This window comes from Balaenoptera ricei, chromosome 8, assembly GCF_028023285.1.
Source record: "Balaenoptera ricei isolate mBalRic1 chromosome 8, mBalRic1.hap2, whole genome shotgun sequence".
In the NCBI taxonomy this organism is placed as follows: Eukaryota; Metazoa; Chordata; class Mammalia; order Artiodactyla; family Balaenopteridae; genus Balaenoptera; species Balaenoptera ricei.
The window spans coordinates 110,535,615-110,551,684 of NC_082646.1; positions in this window are offsets into that span (position 1 = coordinate 110,535,615).

Sequence of the window (16,070 nt, forward strand, 5' to 3'; positions counted from 1 at the left end):
TCTGGCTTCTCCACATAGTGGAATGTTTTCAAGGTCCATCCATGCTGTAACCTGTGTCAGTGCTTCACTCCTTTTGATGGCTGAGTAATATTCCATTGCATGGATGGACCGGATTTTGTTCCTCTGTCCATCATTTGGGCATTTGGGCTGTTTCTAGCCTTTGATTACTGTGAATAGGGCTGGATGAGCATCTGTGTGCAGGTTTCCGTGTGGATGTAGGTTTTCATTTCTTTTCTTGATTTCATTTCATATCCCTGGGAGTGGAATTGCTGGGTCATATGGAAACTCTACCTTTAACTCACTGAGGAACAGCCAGACTGTTCTCCACAGTGGCTGCCCCGCTGCACATTCCCTCCAGCAAAAGTGTGACAATTTCGTGCCCTGATCGTGCCCTTGGGCTACCGGCCTGGAGGCTGAGTTGCAGGTTGGGGGAGGGGGGAACATCTGCTTTCACCGCCATGATGCTCTCCAGAAAGACTGCTCCAGGTCACACTCAGTCCTCGCAGGACCCCTCTGGGTGACAGGCATCTTGAGGGGACGTGGATAGTCCTGGGCTACCTTGGGCACATCCTGCCCCTCCGGGGACCTCATTTCAGCCTCTGGGCTGGTGCTGTGTGTACAGAGGCTGCCTCGAAAATCAGTGTTTCTGGGGGAGAACTTGGAGGGTCAGGGCTCCAGCAGGTGGCCCAGCTGGAGGCAGGGAGGCCGGCCTTGTCAGGGTCCCCGGGGTGGGGTGGAGGGAGGGCCCTCTGTGCCCAGACTTCCTGGGCAAGCCCTGGTCATGCTCAGAACGCCCCTTTCTATAAGTCACTGGTGTGGAGGCTGGGAAGGGTCCCCAGCCGCTCTGGATGGGGTAGAGGGAGGGAACCGGAGCCGACTGCTGCCAGGGGTGACGTGTGAGAGGTTTCAGCAGACATTTCTCAAGTGTGGTCCTCGGAGGGATGGAGGCTGGGCTAGGATCACGGGAAAAGAGACGAAGAAGGGGAGTTTGGAGTACTCCAGACAGGGAGTGAGGTGGAAAGATGCTTCCAGAACATCAGAGAACACCCCCTGTGATGGGGGTGTGGGCAAGCCAGGAGCAGTGGGAGCCAGACCGTGTCTGGGGTTAGGATGTGACCCCTGAGGACCCCAGGGATGAGGAAATACATGCGTGACACACCCAGGAGGACCCATTACAGAGGGGCGAGGAAGTCTCCCCGGGTGGCCCTGAAGAAGAGCAGACACCAGAAGGGAGGAAAGAAGAGGAACATCTGGGCGGGGGGAGGGCAGGGCAGAGGCCTGGAGGTGGCCTGTGCCAGGGCAGAAGGCCAGGCTGCCTGGGGCCGCGTATGGGTCCTGGAACGCGGGTCCAAGGCCGGCTTCCCCAGCATCCGAGCCAGCGTATCAGCAACCCCTCGCTCTGCCCTGAGAACAGCCTGCCCTGGAGGCTGCGGTACCGGCGGCATGGCCCGGGGAGGCCCAGTGAGGGGACAGGAGAGGGCTGGCCTGGGTGCCAGGAGCCAGATGACCTTGGCCACCTCCTTCCTTCCTTCTTTCATGGTTGTCGCTCCCACCTGGGCCCGAGAGGGTTACTGAAGACTTTGTACTTCAATAGGCCCTTTCATCTGCAGCCCTTGGAGGGCTTTGCAAGTCTGGCTTAATTAAGGCTTCCAGCACCCCAGCCTCCTAAGTGCTGTTTTGCAGCTGGATGGCGTACAGAACAGAGGGATTAAGTGATTTGTTCAAGATTGCACAGCAGAACTGGGCAGACTCCTGTCCCTGGCTGGGGGGTGGCGGGGTGTATGGGGGGGTAAGGGGTGGGCACTCCCAGCCTCTGCCAGCCGCCTGCTCTCTCCTCTTGTTTTTTTTTTTTTAATATAAATTTATTTATTTATTTATTTTTGGCTGTGTTGGGTCTTCGTCTCTGTGCGAGGGCTTTCTCCAGTTCTGGCAAGCGGGGGCCACTCTTCATCGCGGTGCGCGGGCCTCTCACTGCCGCGGCCTCTCTTGTTGCGGAGCACAGGCTCCAGACGCCCAGGCTCAGCAATTGTGGCTCACGGGCCCAGTTGCTCCGCGGCATGTGGGATCCTCCCAGACCAGGGCTCGAACCCATGTGCCCGGCATTGGCAGGCAGATTCTCAACCACTGCGCCACTAGGGAAGCCCCTCTCCTCTTGTTGAGTCTTGTCCCACTAGGCCCTGAGTGCTCAGCCGATGGCCTGCGGCCCCTGGAAATCCACGCTGCCCCTCCTTGCCCGCAGCTAGCCCACGGGCGAGCCAGGCAGGGGACCTTTCCCGGATGCGGTGGCCAAAGGCGAGGGTGGATCTCCGGGCCTGGAATCTGCTCCCACGGGGCCTATGGGGCCCCACAGGGCTGCTGGTGGCTCGGGACCTCTGGGCACTGGACCCAGCAGGGTGAGGGGGCCGGGCAGAGAGGCATGGCTGTGGGGACGGGAAATACCTGACGTTCTTTCTTCGGGTCTGTGAGCTCATGAGCAAGTGTGGTGGGTGTATTTTATAGACCGGAAAATAAATCATTCATTGAAAAGGAGAAAAACAAATGCATTTCCAATCTGAAGGGTCCGTGGCCATCAAAGTCAAGGACGGGGAAGCGGCCTGGCAGTGTTCACGAGCTGGGCCAGCACGGGATTCGCAAAGAACTAGCTCCCGGCCCGCCTACCTGCCCCACCCACCTCCCAGCTCTCCTCTCGTCCCCGCCACTGACCTGCTGCCTGCGTGACTTCAGGGGACACCAGGCTGCTCTCTGCTTCTTGTTCTACCACGGTCTGTTCCCAGCCCAACGGCCAGAGTGACCAGCTTACAGTACAATCACGTCGGGCTCCTGCTCTGCCCTAAATGGCCCAGTGTCTCCCACGTCACTCCAAGTAGAAGCCAGCGTCTGCCTCTGCCCTCTGTTCTCTCACCAGCTCCTGCAGCCACTGGGCTTCTTCGTCTCGGCTGTGCCCTCGACCTGGCACTCCCTCACTTTAGGTCCACCTGCTGGTCCTGCCCCCATATCAGTGCTCAAAGGCCTTTTTTTGTTTCCCCAGCAAGGTCTTTCCCACCACTCGGATTAAAATTGCAGCCTCTGCCCCCAGCCCGTGCACACACCAGCATTCCCCATGGCCCTTCCTTGCTATGTTATTTTCTAATTTGTTTTGTTTATTGTCTGTCCCCCAAATTAGAAATGTAAGCTCCTGGGGCCAGGAGGCTTGCACCTTCACTAGAATAGTGCCTGGCATACAGTGGGCAGCAGGAAATGTTTGCCCGATCCTGAGTGCCCCATGGTCCCTCAGAGGAGTGGGCAGCCTGAAGATGAGGAGGTCCTCGGTGTGTTACATTCAGAACCAGCTGTGGGGCAGTTTGCTCAGAACCATGAATCAGGGAGGTGCCCAGGGATGGAAGAGAGGGTCAGGGGTAGAGGCAGACCCCGAACACCCCAGGGGCAGGCAGGACCACCCAGAGCCTCGTCCTCAGGGCAAGGGAGGGTTGACTGTGGACGTGCCTCCGTCACCACCAGTGTTTGGAGGACTGTGGTCCAGGCAAAGAGAAGGAGACTCCAGAAGACAAGAAGGCAGAGGGGCAGGAATTAGCTGAGCCTTTGAGCGAAGGTCCCCTAAAGCTGTGCCTGGGTGATCCTAGGGGAGAAGGGGGCACTGAGATGGAGGCAAGCCCTCAGGACACCGCCACTGGACAGCATCAGACATGTGATCCCGGGGTTTCCGCAACACGGCCCCTTGAGAAACGTGAAATTTCTCCCAAGCTACAGTGAGCGTGAAATGACTTAATGCACAGCCCCTCGGTCAGGACCACCCCAAAGTGGGACCCCAACAGGTCAGGTAAACCCAAAGCTTGGGCTGGACCCTGCCCATCCTGTTCTGGTTTTGCAGGTCACAGTCTCCCTGTAAGACCTGCCCTGGAGAAAGGGGTGCGGAAGGGTCCCTAAGGCCTCAGAAAGAAGAGCTGGGAGTTAGGGTTGCCAGATTTAGCAAGTAAGAACAAGACATCCAGTTCAATTTGAATTTCAGATACATAGCAAATAATTTGTTAGTATAAGTATTTCCCAAATTCAGTATGAGTATATCCCATGCACTAAAATGTCTGTTGTTTACCTGAAACTCGGCTTTAACTGGGCATCCTGGATTTTCTCTAACAACCCTGGAGGGGCTGGTACACGAGCCTCCTGGGGCAAGAGATTGAGGTCCTGGAATTCTAAGATTTTCAGGGTCAGAAGCAGATGGGAGAAACAACCGAGACTCATTTTACATATGGGGAAACTGAGTCCTGCCTCCCTGCTCTCTGCACACACCCACTGCCTGGACGGAGTGTGGGCCAAGGTCTAGTGTGAACGGGACCAGAGGTGGGGACCGAGGCAGCCCCCAGGGACCCAGCTGCCTCACCTCGCACACCAGCTGGGTGAGAGCTCCCTGGGAGAGGGACTGCTGGCTGGGACCCGCTGGCCGGCCACCCACCTGCCGGGCCCTGTCTGTCTGCTCGGCCTTGGCTCCTGGCCCCTGAGCCAGCCTTCAGGGTCCTTGGCCCCTCACTCCCTCTGCCCCTTCCTTGTCAAAGCCCCAGCTTCTGGGGATCCCAGAGGCCCTGTGTTTGCACATGAATAGGTGGAGATTTCCTGAGACCATCTTGCTCCCAGAAATGCACATTTCTCACCAAAAGGCTCCAAGTCGGGCACTGCAGCAAGCGCCGGCTGATCCTGTCCCCAGGGGTCTGCCTGGCTCAACCTGGGAATCTGCAGGAGCCAGGACTGGAGGTCCCCAAATGTCCCCAGGGCCCTGCCTGGGAGCAGATCTTCAGGGCTAGAGGTGAACCATAGACTAGAAAGTGATGCGTCTCTGCGCTCATTCCTTCACTCAACAAACAACGGTCCCGTCCCTGCCGAGTGCTGGGTGCTCTTCCAGATGCTGGGGATTCAGGGACCTGATCTCATGGGCTCGGAGTCAGGGGCGGGGGTTGGGGGGGGCGGACACACGACACATGTTGGTTTGGGTCGCTGGGGGACTGTCGGGGAACGTCCAGGAGGCTGCTCTAGCTGGGATCGGGCAGGTAGCTTTCAGATGTAGAGGAGCTCACCTGGGAAGATCTGGGGCAAGGAAACTCCAGGCTGTGGGAGCAAGTGCAAAGGCCCTGGGGCTGTGTGGTTTGGAGTGCTGCAGGAAGATGAGGGGCATAGGGTGGAAGGAAGGTGAGGCTGGGGAGGGGGCAGGGACCTTGAGGGCTGGGTGACACTGGCTGGCTGGATCTGCTCTCCTCTGCATTATGTCTCTGCCCTAAGGGCACACACTGCCCACGCCTGGACTTGCTCCTCTGTCTGCTGTGTCTGGGCCATGGCACTGGACGGGGTCAGCCAGGCCAGCCCTCTCTGTCTTCCTACAGAGCCCAAGGGGCTGGCTCCTGGTCCAGCCAGGCTGGCCGAGGTGGGGATGGACTTTTGCCTCCCCATCTGTGTTGGATTGAATGGTGCCTCCCAAAGAGATATGTCTAAGTCCTAACCCCCAGTACCCGTGAGTGTGAATTTACCTGGAAATAGGGTCTTTGCAGATGTAGTTAAGGTAAGGATATCAAGAAGAGATCATCTTGGATTCAGAGTGGACCCTAAATCCAGTGACAAGTGTCTTTACAAGAGGAGAGAAGGGGGAAACCAGAAACAGAGACCAAGGGGAGAAGGCCAGGTGACAACGGAGGCAGATGCTAGAGGGATACAGCCACGGCCCAGGAACACCGCAAGCCCCCAGAAGCTCGAAGAGGCAGAAAGGATCCTGATTTTGGACTCTGGCCTCCAGAACGGGGAGAGAATAAACTGGTATCATCTTAAGCCACCTGGTGTGTCATCATTTGTTACAGCAGCTGGGGACGCTCATACGTCAGCCTTTGTCCTCTCTTTGACCTGATCACTGGAGATGAGGCTCAAACACCTGTGACCCTCCTCATCTCTCCAGCCTGGACAATCTCTTGAGCCCTTCACTGGGGAGAAGGGGTTAAAGGGAGTCTAGGGGTAAAGAGATTTGGGGGTCAAATGGGGCCCCTCCCACCAGCCAGGCGGATAAATTTAGGCTGACTGTCCTCACCCGTGAAGTGAGGTGACCATAGCACCCACTTCACGGGGTCTGCAGGGCCTGCCTCTCTGGAAGGCCCCAAAGCAAGGATTTCAACAAAGCTTCAGAGCTCTGGGGGTGGCGGGGCTGGGCTCCGGTCATCCTGCGCAGCCCCCCAGGAAGGTGATTGGGGGCTGTTTGGGTCCATTAACATATTCTGGCGACAAACGCGACCTTAATCACATTAGCTCTGAAGTACAAATCAGGTCCGGCCCTCGAGCTGGTTTCAAAGAGTCAGGGGCTTGGCAGGTTCTGGGTTTTTCTCCAGGCACTGTTTGCTCCTCTCTTGAAATCCGCAGGCTCCTGGGCTGGTGTCAAGGAGCTGGGAAGAGGCCAGGGGCCTCCCCAGGAAGTGTGAGTGTGCGTAGGGGGCACGGACCAGACCGACAGGGAGAGAGACCATCTATGCATCTGGGGCGTGTCTGGGAGCCCACGGCTTGGCCCTGGAGCCTGTGGTCCCACACCTGGATCTGGGCTTCTGCCCTCGGTGTAGCTTTGTGTGTCCTTCATCTCAACCTGGAACTTGCAGGCGTATTCATGATGGAAGATGGCCTCACCTGTGTGCCTGGCAGTTGGCAAGCTGTTGGAGGGGAGTAGGCATAACTGGGCTGTGTGCCTCTTCTTCTGGCAGGCTTGTCTGGGCCTCTTCCTTGTGAGAGCACAGGGTTCCCACGGGCAATAAGAAAAAGCATGCTCTGATGCCCAAGCAACTTTCAAGCCTCTACTTACGTCGTGTTGGCTATCCCGTTGACCAACGCAAGTCACATGGCCAAGCCCAGATTCAAGGAGAGATAGATTCCACCCTTTAATGGGAAAACTGCAAAGTCATATTCCAAAGGCAGATGCTACAGGATTGGGAAGAATCTGTGGCTATTGTAGCCATCTACCAGAGTTGCTTTGTTGTTTTTCTTTTTTTTAATTTCCAAGGCATAGAAATTCTAAGATTCATCTTAGATTTGTTTATTTATTGTCTTATAACATTATACTTCTCTTGGGGTAAGGGGGTTCATTAAGCTTTCTTTGTGGCTGGATATGCAGTCCATCAATGTAGTCTATGGAATACATTCCATACGTGTTACCTCTTTCTTTAGAGCAGAGGGGTTTCTCTTGTTGATAAATTACTCAAATTCATATCCATTATGTCTTTGCTGATTTTTGGGGTGCTCCTTGAGTGTTTCCCAAAGCGTGGGCCACGTATGCCTGCTGGTTTGGAAATGGCACTGAGTCATGTTAAATTACCTGGTGGTGCAGGGATTGCCTTTTCATCCTCCTTCATCCTTCCAATGGGAAGTCTCAATGCCAATATGCCTCTCAGATCTTTCTAGGACTTGCCAATCCTCACTTTTTAACATAGAGAGAGACAAGACACAGGCTGATGTTCTAGGGAGGACCAGTTCCATCTGGAATTTAATCAGGATTTTACATAGTCTGATCTATGTGTATGGTACTCCTTGTTAATATCAAGGGATAGCAGTTTTCCAATTACAGGATGGATACAGAGTTTCCTTTAAATGAGAACTGAGTGGATTTAAAGAAAAAAATGAAGTAAATAATTGAACAGATTATGCAGAAATGGCAACCATCAGTCCAGGTGATTATTTACATTAGTAAATAGTCAGATTTCTTCTGTTTCAAAGATCTGTTCTTAACCATATGTAACCACCTCCAGTCCAATTATCTTCAGATGTTCAGGTTCCAAGTATTCATTCAGTTATTCATTCAACAAGTACACAGTGAGGGTCCCCTGTGTTCACAGCCCTCCTTCTGGGGCACAGCCCTGACCCAGGAAGGCAAGGCCTGACCCAGGAGCTCACCACTGAGAGGAGGCAGAAACAAACAAATATGTGCAAAACCAAACAACTACGGTCATTTCAAACACTTACACACAAGGGGAGAGTGGCTGGGAGGCCAGCTTATCTGCTGTGATCTGAGAGTGCCCCTGAGCTGGTGCTGAGAGCTGGATGCTGAAAAGAGGTGTCAGTCACTCAAGGCCCAGGAGGGGCAGCGTGCAGAGGTCCAGGTGCAGGACAGGACGGAGGCGGGGAGGCTGGGGCGAGGCTGGGAGTGGGGAGTCAGAACAGAGCAGGGAGAGGGCTGTGAGCTCTTTCTTCTGGATGAGCCTTCAGATCTCTGACTCAGCCATCACCCCTTTCCCCCGCCAAATCCATCTATTGAACATTTTAGAAAGTAATTGTTCCATGTGCTTTAGATGCATCTCTTCAAGAGATGTCCTTCTTATTTTTGGTCAGTCTCCACTCATGTCTCCCTCACGCACTGGCCAGGTCTTCCTCCCCAGGCAGCTGAGGACCCTGGGACATGTGGTCATTTTTCTTTGCCTATTCATGACTTTGTCTTCCCTCAGCCCTTAACTGCTCAGGCTGAACAGCAAAGGACGACAGGGACCGTGGAGGGCCCAGCAGCACCTTCGCGAGGGCAGGAGATGCAGGAAGGCAGAAGGGAGGGCATCCAACCATCCTCTCTCTGCTGACTCCATGCAGAGAGAGTCAGTTCCTGGGCCTCTGGTGCAAGTGGCAGCCCTCTGCCAGTTCCCGGGGCCAGAAACAATTCATCCTGTTAAGTGGCCCCCTCCTGGTGCCCAGGGCTCAGAAGGGACTGTTTGCCATCCAGGAGACCCATCCAGGAACACTGGCCTTTGATGCTGGAGGTCCCCCAGGGCACAGGGAAATCCTAGATTCTTCCAGAAGCCTCCCAGACAAGCAAGCAGTGCTCTCCACCCCGGTCCCTACTTCCCTCCCCACACCCAAGAAGCAAAATGCCCAGCTGTTGAGCCTGCCCTGGATGTCCTGTGGTTCCAGGGAATGAGTAGGTTGCAAAGAGAGCTGGGTGTACGCTTCAATCCATCTTCCCTGCCTCTCTGCCAGGGCCTACTCCTGTTATCTTGTGCTGTATAATCAACTCCCCCAAAACTTAGTGGTATAAGACAACAACCGTTTTATTGGGCTAGCCAATTCTCGTGAGGAACTTGGACAGGACACACAGGATGGTTTGTCTCCATGGCATGATATCTGGAGCCTCAGCTTTGAGGACAAACGGCTGGGAGCTGGCATCATCTGGAGGCTTCTTTACATGTCTGGTGCCTGGGCTGGGATGATTTGAACTCCAGACATGGCCAGGGCTGTGGCCAGATGGCAAGGACACATGGCCTCTTCATGCAGCTTGGGCTTCCTCTCAATATGGCGGCCTTGGGTGGCTGGGCTTCAAGGTGGTGGCTCAGGGCTGTAAGCGCGAGAGGTCCAGGGCACAGATGCTGAGTCACCTTTCATGACCCAGCCCCGGAAGGCACAGTGGCACTTGCACTGGTAGGAGCGGTCAGAAGCCCACTCAGTCACAGGAGAGGAGTCATAGACCCCACCTCTCAGTGGGAGGAGAATCAAAGAAGTCACGCCCATTTTTAAAACCTTCATAGAACCTACTCTATCGTTTTATCCAAGAGTCTGGACTTCTGCACAGAGAGGCACATGCCGGCAGATCCTCGTGGAGAGGGTGCTCTGGGGTTTGGCTCCAGGTCTGCCTAGACTCTCTGCTGGTTTTGCCTTTTTTTTGCCTATTAACAGGTTGTTGTCCAAGCACAGAGTGTCATGCTTGCCTCCATCAGGAGAGGGGATTTTAGGTGGGACAGGGGTGGCATTAAATCACAAGGAATCCCACGGGGAGAAAGTTATTCCCTTTCAGTCATTTTCATTAAGAGGAGAAAGTTTCTGTTTGGTGATAGTAAGCCCTTCACACATCTCTAACACTTGCAAACCTCCCTTAAAAAAAAAAAGAGGGAGCGCCCCAGGCTCAGAGCTTTCGACAGAACACCGCATCTTGCAAGAATTTCTCAGCATCATTTTGTGTTTGTTTGCTTGGGTTACCTTCTGTGTACGGCAAGCAATGATGTTTTTCCATTTCAGCTGGAGTTGTAAAGTTGGTTTTTAAAAATTAATTAATTAATTAATTAATTAATTAATTTGGTTGCACCGGGTCTTAGTTGCAGCAAGCGGGCTCCTTAGTTGCAGCAAGCGGGCTCCTTAGTTGCAGCAGGCGGGCTCCTTAGTTGCGGCTCACCAGCTCCTCAGTTGTGGCATGAAGTCCCCCCAGTTCACTTTTAAATGTAAGAGATCTGGGGAAAGAAAGACTTGGAAATAAGTGAGCTATCTGCTATTTAAAAAAAATAAGGTTGCGGGACTTCCCTGGTGGCGCAGTGGTTAAGAATCCTCCTGCCAATGGAGGGGACATGGGTTCGAGCCCTGGTCCGGGAAGATCCCACATGCCGCGGAGCAACTAAGCCCGTGCGCCACAACTACTGAGCCTGCACTCTTGAGCCCGCGAGCCACAACTACTGAGCCTGCGCTCTAGAGCCCGCATGCCACAACTACTGAGCCTGCACGCCACAACTACTGAAGCCCGCATGCCTAGAGCCCGTGCTCCACAAGAGAAGCCACTGCAATGAGAAGCCCGCGCACCGAAACGAAGAGCAGCCCCTGCTTGCCGCAACTAGAGAAAGCCCGCGTGTAAGAACAAAGACGCAAAGCAGCCAAAAATAAATTTAAAAAATAAATAAGGTCCCCTTATCTAACACCATACACAAAAACAAACTCAAAATGGATCAAAGACTTAAATGTAAGACCTAAAACTATAAAGCTCTTGAAGAAAACATAGGGCAAAATCTTCATAGGGCAATGACTTCTTGGATATGACACAAAGACACAGACAACAAAAGAAAAAGTAGAAAAAAAAGGATAATTGTGGGATTATACGAAATCATGGAAGGGAAACTTTTGAAAATTGTAAAACACTATATAGAATTTAAAGAATCTTTCATTCAATAAAAAATAGACAAATTGGACTCCATGAAAATTTAAAAATTTTATTCATCAAAAGACACTGTCAACAGAGTAAAAAGGTGATCCACAGAATAAGAGAAGATATTTGCAAATCCTCTACCTAAAAAAGGATTAATAGCCAGAATATATAGAGAACTCATAAACTCAATGGGAAATTACATGATGAAAAAAATGGGCAAGGGACTTGATACACATTTCCCCAAAAAAAGACACACAAATGCTCAATGAGGACATGAAAAGATGCTCAACACCATTAATCATTAGGGGAATGCAAATCAGAACTACAGTGAGATATCATTTCGCCATTAGCTACCCATTAGGTAGCTACCATCAAAAAAAAAAAAATGTTGAAAAGGATGTGGAGAAAGTGGAATCCTTGTGCCCTGTTGGTGGGAATGTAAAATGTTACAGCCACTATGGAAAACAGTATGAAGTTTCTTCAAAAAATTAAAATAAAACTACCATAGGATCTAGCAATTCTACTTCTGGGCATATACCCAAAGGAAGTGAAAGCAGGGTCTTGAAGAGATATCATAGCAGCGTTATTCACAACAGCCAAAAAAGTGGAAGCCACCCAAGTGGCCGCTGATGTTTGAATGGACAGGCAAAACGGGACTATTACTCAGCCTTAAAAAGGAAGAAAATTCTGACACAGGCAACAACACGGATGAACCTTGAGGACATGACGCTCTGTGAAGTAAGCCAGACACAAAAAGACAAATACTGTGTGATACCACTTGTAGGAGGTCCCTAGAGGAGTTAAATCCATAGAGACAGATGAGAGAGTGGTGGGCGCCAGGGGCTGGGGGAGGGGGAGGGGGAGTTAGCATTTAACGGGGACAGAGCTTCAGTTGGGGGGGACGAGAGAGTTACCGGGATGGATGGTAGGAATGGTTGCACATTATGAAGGCATTTAATGTCACCAAGCTGGCACGCTTAAAAATGGTTAAGATAATAGGTTTACGTTTTATTTTCCACAGTTAAAAAGAAAGGGGAGGGACTTCCCTGGCGACCCAGTGGTTAGGACTCTGCGCTCTCACTGCCGAGGGCCCGGGTTCGATTCCTGGTCGGGGAACTAAGATCCCGCAAGCCAGGCTTGCTCAATGAGCTGATGTAGACACCAGGCAGCCCTTCTGTTAGCCCCCAGGGGCTCCTTCACCAGCTGAAACTGGCTCCTGGTCTCCTGTCCAGAGGGCGGAGTGTGGACTTGACTCGGGGGAGGACACGCGCACTGAACTTGCACGTATGACCCCAGGAAAGGCTCCCCCCTGACCCGCCGCCTGCGAGGAGCACCTCATAGGTACCCAGGGCCGTCCTGGGTCCTGGGGATGTTTAGATGGTGAGCAAATCCAGGCTCAGCCCTGCCCTCAAAGATTCCAGTCTTGGGGAGAGAGAGAAATCAGGCCCAAGCAAATAATTACATAATTCTTTAATCAGTTCATAACTGTAGAAAGGTTACAAAGAAGTGCCGGTGTGGTAGATGTCGGTGGTCCCCACGCAGACCCCTTCCCCGGGATGGTGCCGTTATCCCAAAGCTGCGGATGCCTCATAACCCCCTGCCCCTTACCTTTCCTGGAAAGGCGCCACCTCACCTGTCTGTGCCCGGGAGGGTCCACTGTCCCCTGGGGCAGGCTGCAGGCAGTGACAGACTGATAAGAGGAACAAAGCAGGGATCCCATGCTTTCAGGTGGGACATTCACGTCCAGAGCGCCCTGTGGGGTCAGGCGGGCCGGACTCCCCACAATCACATCTGTCTCTTTCCTGGCCCAGTTCTGCTTCCCTCATTTTCTTCCAGGTTTTTCCGAGAGTTCCTCCCTTAATGAACCCCTTGCTCAAGAATCTCTGTCCACAGGTGTAGAGAACAAACTTACGGACATCAAGGGGGGAAAGTGGCAGGGGTGGTGGTGGTGGTGGTGTGATGAATTGGGAGATTGGGATTGACATATATACACTAATATGTATACAATAGGTAACTAATGAGAACCTGCTGTATAAAAAATAAATAAAACAAAATTCAAAAAAAAAGAATCTCTGTTCAGGTTTGGGTTCTGGGGAAGCTGACCTAAGATACAAAGGAGCAAGTCGCTGGAAACGCGGCTCCATTTGGGGTGGGAATCGGCCAGGGAAGGTTCTGGGCAATGACGATACCAGCAAACCTGTGTAAGTGCCTCCTGTACGCCAGGCCTTTTCCTTCCCAACACAGGACAGGTGTTCATCTCTTTAGTCCGTATAGCAAATGGCCTTTGAGTTGTGATTTTAATAATAAATCAGAGTTAACGGATGTGCTGGGTTGATTAGTGTCCTCCAAATTCATGGCCACCCAGAACTTTCTTGGAAACAGGGTTTTGGCAAATGTAATTATTCAAGTTCAGAGGAGGTCATCCTGGCTTAGAGTGGGCCTGAAATCCAGCGACTGATGGTCCTGTAATGAGAGGGACAGAGACACACAGGAGGCCATATGAAGTCAAAGGCACAGACTGGAGCGATGTGGCCACAAGCCCAGGGACAACTGGAGCCCCCAGAAGCTGAAAGAGGCAGGAAGGACCCTCCCCTGGAGCCTCCGGAGGGAGAGCAGCCCTGCCCACACCTTGATTTCAGACCTCTGGCCTCCACACTGTGAGACAATAAATTTCTGTTGTTTTAGGCCACCTGTTTTGTGGTCATTTGTTAGGGCCGCCCCAAGACTCGGACACACCTGGGTAAAGAGCTTGGGGGCCAGGAGGGCAGCACGTGCAAAAGCCCGGTGGCTGAACAGATGGAGCCGTTGGGCTCTGACAGCAGCAGTGTGATGGGAGCAGGGCCAAGCACCGGGGTAGGGGTATGGGGAGACAGCGGGGTGGCCGTGGGTGACAGCAAACTGGGCCTTTGCAATAGACTGAAGAGGCTACAAGTTCTGTGCTTTTCTCTCCCCCAGAATCTGAGCTGGTCGGGTGGTTTGCGTGACCAGTGGCAGAAGTGATGTTCTAGAACTTTCCAGGCCAGGCCATAAGAAGCCTTGGGCCTCTCTGAGCACTCTCCCTTGAAGCCTGAGTTGCCAGGGAAGAATTATGACCCTCCCTCCCCCAGCTGAGTCCATCCAAAGGCTGAGTCCTTGAAAAGCCCACGTAAAGCCGAAGAGTCATCCCACAGGGTCCTGTCCAAATTCCTGGGCCACAAAACTGGGACGTTAAATAAAACGGTTGTCTAAAGTCTCGAGTTTTGGGGTAGGTTGTAATGCAGCAGTAAGTGATGAGAAAAGCCTCTGGGACCATGCCGTCGAGGGCTGTGATCTTGACCCTCGCTGCAAAAGGAGGCTGTGGACAGACTTCCAGCAAGGGTGAGGGTAGGGATCTTATGTGTGCGCTGAGAAGGCCCCAGGGAACGGGCCGTTGGGGGTAGATGGAGGTTGGAGGCCAGCTGAGAAGCTGCTGCAGCCACCTGGGCCCACACAGAGGTGACAGGCACAAGGGTCGTTGCCTGGCAGGTGGGGAGATGGTTAGATTTCAGAGCCAGGATGGCGAAACCAACTCTGCTGAGTGGGGGACCGCAGGCCGGTGGGAAGGGTGGGGAGGGCATCCCTGGGTTTGGCCTGTGCACCTGGGCAGCAGGAGGGGGAGGCTCGGGGAGGGGTGGTACTGGGGGTGGAGGCTGGGCAGGGCTGCTCTTCAATGGTCCAGCCAGGTGCCCGAGCTCCTGGGTCTCCTCTGGCAGCTCGGCTCCCTGTGTGCCCAGCATGTCCCCAGCGAGGACATGGCCCAGCGTGGGCACCCCTCCTTCTCCCCACCTTTTCTTGGCCACGATTTTTTTTTTTTTATGGATGTATAGTTGATTTACAATGTTGTGTTAATTTCTGCTGTACAGCAAAGTGACTCAGTTATACACATATGGACATCCTTTTTCATATTCTTTTCCATTATGGCTTACCACAGGATATTGTATATAGTTCCCTGTGCTATACAGTAGGACCTTGCTGTTTATCCCACTTTTTTGGGAGGGGCCGCACCGCGCGGCTTGCAGGATCTCAGTTCCCTGACCAGGGATTGAACCCGGGCCCATGGCAGTGAAAGCGCAGAGTCCTAACCACTGGACCGCCAGGGAAGTCCCCCACTTTTTTTTTTTTTAAAGAAACACTTAGGATTCAGATTCTAAATCAAGAACAATTACAATTTATTCACACTGAAGAAAGACTGAGCGCAGAACCCCTTGCCCCGTCACATTCTAGAACAGACAGGAGTGGACCAGTGCGGGCTCCTGGGTGGGAGGTGGGTTCCCGGAGCTCCCTTCAGAAACAGGGCGAGGCAGCCCTCCCTCCGAGAAGACCCCACCACACCCAGATGAGGGTCTTTGTTCTTTATGACAGCAACTCCTAACACCGGGCCAGAAAATCATCCCATCAGCACCCCGAAGATAAAAAGGATTGGGACGTTAAGACTATAATTAAGTCTCTTAGGAGAATAACAATGACGATAGGGAAGGGTGACTGTTTGTTGTACCCGAGCACTTCACACGCATCCTGTCCTCAATCCACACACCAGGCCCCTGAGGCACAGAGAAGTCACCTGGCTCGTCCAAGGTCACACAGCCAGCTGGGAGGCAGTGACGTTGGCCCACAAGCCAGGCCTCTTTGGTCACCAAGGACGGACAGAACTGAGGAGGAGGTGCCCTAGAAGGCAGGAGGATTTTGAGAAACCCCAGCAGGGCCCCCTGCTCTCCTCTGGACCGTCTATTCTCAGCCTGGCCACCAGTGTCCCTTTTCCGCTGTCCCCGGGGCATTGAGACGGACCCCATGGCCCAGCCTCTCTGTCTCCTCCCGGCTCGTCATGTATCGTCCTCTCCCTCGGGATGAGGGCCCCACCCCGGCAGGGATCTCTGTTTTCCTCACTGGGGTATCCCAAGCTCTTAGAGCTGCGCCTGGCACGCAGTAGGCATGCAACAAACAAGTGTTAAGTGAATGAATGACTTTTCAGTCCCCCTCTTTGGACCCAACATCAGTCTAGAGGCAGGAAGGCCAAGCGGTTCAGCTGCCAGATTCCGCCAACCATGGGCAGGTTCTCGCCTCAGAAGCTGGATGAAGCCTTCCATGTTTGGCCAGGGCAGATATGGACCTGGGGACCACAGGGGACAGCAGGAGAAAAGGCCAAGGCTGGGCCTTTTCA